General features: G+C 55.3%; 1 long non-coding RNA gene across 2 annotated transcripts in view; it reads left to right on the top strand.

Annotated features, from left to right (window-relative positions):
- Nucleotides 1-1,041, top strand: part of LOC135363387 (uncharacterized) — a 101,496-nt gene extending 100,455 nt beyond the window's left edge. The window contains exon 15 of one of the 2 annotated variants that reach the window (XR_010409063.1): nt 567-1,041. This is a non-coding gene — a long non-coding RNA (uncharacterized LOC135363387). Of the gene's footprint in view, nt 45-566 lie in introns of those variants that run through there. The other variant, XR_010409073.1, reaches the window with a different exon arrangement.
- Nucleotides 1,042-2,500: the final 1,459 nt, after the last annotated feature.

The raw sequence follows: 2,500 nt of genomic DNA, 5'->3' as shown, positions 1-2,500 counted from the left end.
CCCCCCTTCCCCTCCTCCCTTCCCCTCCCCCCTTCCCCTCCTCCCTTCCCCTCCCCCCTTGGCCCCCTTCCCCTCCCCCTTCCCCCTTCTCCCTTCCCCTCCCCCCTTGGCCCCCTTCCCCTCCCCCTTCCCCCTTCCCCCTTCCCCCTTCCCCCTTCCCCCTTCTCCCTTCCCCTCCCCCCTTGGCCCCCTTCCCCTCCTCCCTTCCCCTCCTCCCTTCCCCTCCCCTCGTGGCCCCCTTCCCCTCCCCCCCCTTTGATGTCTACATGAACCGACAGACTGCATGCATGGCATGTATAGATGGATGGATGGATCGATGGATCGATGGATCGATGGATCGATCGATCCATGGATCGAACGGTGAAGAGAGCCAGGGTGAGGGTGAGGGTGAGGGTGAGGGTGAGGGTGAGGGTGAGGGTGAGGGTCCCGTCCGTCCCTCCCTCCTTCCCTATGTCCATCACATTGTTTCGTCACAGATTTTCGAAGTGGAGATACAATTCGCATGCCATATTTCGCATACTCTTAAAAGTGGGCCATTGGGTGGCCTTTTTTTCTTTTTTTTTAAGGTGGCTCACAAAGCTGCACAACCTTCACTGCAATTTCCAGAACATTTCCATCACCGCCAAAAGAAATAAACACCTCTACTACCCCTCCCCCCTTCCTGTCCGCGCCTCGCCCCCACCCGCCGTCACCGTCGCCCTCGCCGTCACCGTCGCCCTCGCCCTCACCCGGGCTCTCTTCACTGTTCTCCCCCAACAGGGAGTAGAAAGGGAAGTTAGAGGGAACATTCTTCCTCCCCTACACCTGCTGAACGCACATGGACACACACCGCAACCCTCCCCGCCAGGCGCGCGCACCCACCCACCCCCGCCCCGCCAAGCCCCGCCCCGCCCCGCCACGCCACGCCACGCCCCCCATCCCGGCCTTACGTGTACCTTACGTACCTCTGCACGGACTCGAGATTTGGCAATAGCCTTGATTGCCCTGCAATGTTTCCAAACCTCGGCGCTCCCCAACCTTCCCCACCCCGACCCCCGCCCCTTCGAAGAAGAACTAACCTAATTCGGGGAGCTTCCAGGTTGCTTGAACGCCTGAAATGGTGGGGACAGAGGCGTTCCTGGAGAGGGGTCACGGAACACGGAAGCTCTGCCCCCCTTCCCTTTGCCTCTGTTCCATCTGGAGTTTCCTCAGTTGTATCCTTTTAGGACACAGCGGTCATGTAAGAAATGAGAAAAAAAAGGACTGAAGGACTGAACCGGGCTAGACTGGTTTAAAATTCTTCACTAGCGTCCATGCCGAATACATTTCGACGACAGGGGCCTTCGCACGGCTTTTGGTGCACAGAAGACCGATGCACCGAAGCCTGCCGATCTCGGGACGTGTCCACGAGGGGAAAGAGTGTCAGCCTATCGGAAAAGAGAGTCGGTTAACGTAGATTGCAAAGGCATTCGTTCATCCCGAGAGACTTCCTCTCCATGATGGCGGGTGGCGCGAGATGGAAGAGTTGGCTTCCATGAAAAAGGGGCCCTTTCTTGAAGACCCTGCCCAGCTATCGGGGTTTTGTTGGTTTGTGTTTTGTCATCTGTGATAGGAAGGCATCTTCTTAGCCATCGGGAGGGAAACCTCAACAAATTCAGCCATTCAGATCACAAGGGATTTCTTGGGTTTGGTGGATCTGAGATCTGGTCTGCCTCCGACTGCTCCCCGAGATTGCCTTTATGCCGAGAATGGGATTCCTCATCAGACACACAGAAGTCCGGCTCCTTGCCACGGAGCTGGCTGCTCTATGGATGCCTTTAAAAAGGAAGCCTGCCTTTAATTCGGACGTCGGAACGTGATCGGTCGCTTTTTCATGGGGGGTTGGCCAATTAAATTTCCCCCGCCTTGGGCGCCTGGGTGGCTCAGTTGGTTAAGCGGCTGCCTTCGGCTCCGGTCATGATCCTGGAGTCCCTGGATCGAGTCCCGCATCGGGCTCCCTGCTCAGCAGGGAGTCTGCTTCTCCCTCTGACCCTCCCCCCTCTCATGTGCTCTCTCTCATTCATTCTCTCTCTCTCTCTCTCTCTCTCTCTCTCTCTGTCTCAAATAAATAAACAAACAAACAAACAAACAAATAAATAAATAAATAAAATCTTAAAAAAAAAAAATTCCCCCCGCCTTACAAAGCAGAGACTGGTGAAGGGTCCTCCAAGTGCCCTCTGGAAATCAAGAGCTTCTGTATCAAGAGGCTGGAAAACGCATCTTCCCCTTCTTCCTGGTGAATCCAATTCTAGGGGTTGATTCAAAGGAAATCATGTTTTAGATGCTAAAACGTAAAGCTTACTTTTGCAAAAATGTGCATCGCGGCATAGGGTTTAGGAATCCCTTGTGGCAGACCGACAACCGTGTGTCCCTCACGTCCCGGCACGTGTGCACCCTCACGTCCTATGACTTCGATGCTCCTGCTATCCAGAGGTAGGCTTGATTGCTCTGTCCCTTGATTTTGGACCGGGTCTTGGGACTT

Source organism: Mirounga angustirostris, unplaced genomic scaffold, assembly GCF_029215605.1.
Source record: "Mirounga angustirostris isolate CCGP_5_RB_7025 unplaced genomic scaffold, mMirAng1.0.hap1 SCAF_158, whole genome shotgun sequence".
NCBI classification, from domain to species: domain Eukaryota; kingdom Metazoa; phylum Chordata; class Mammalia; order Carnivora; family Phocidae; genus Mirounga; species Mirounga angustirostris.
This window is presented reverse-complemented; position numbering and strand designations above follow the sequence as displayed.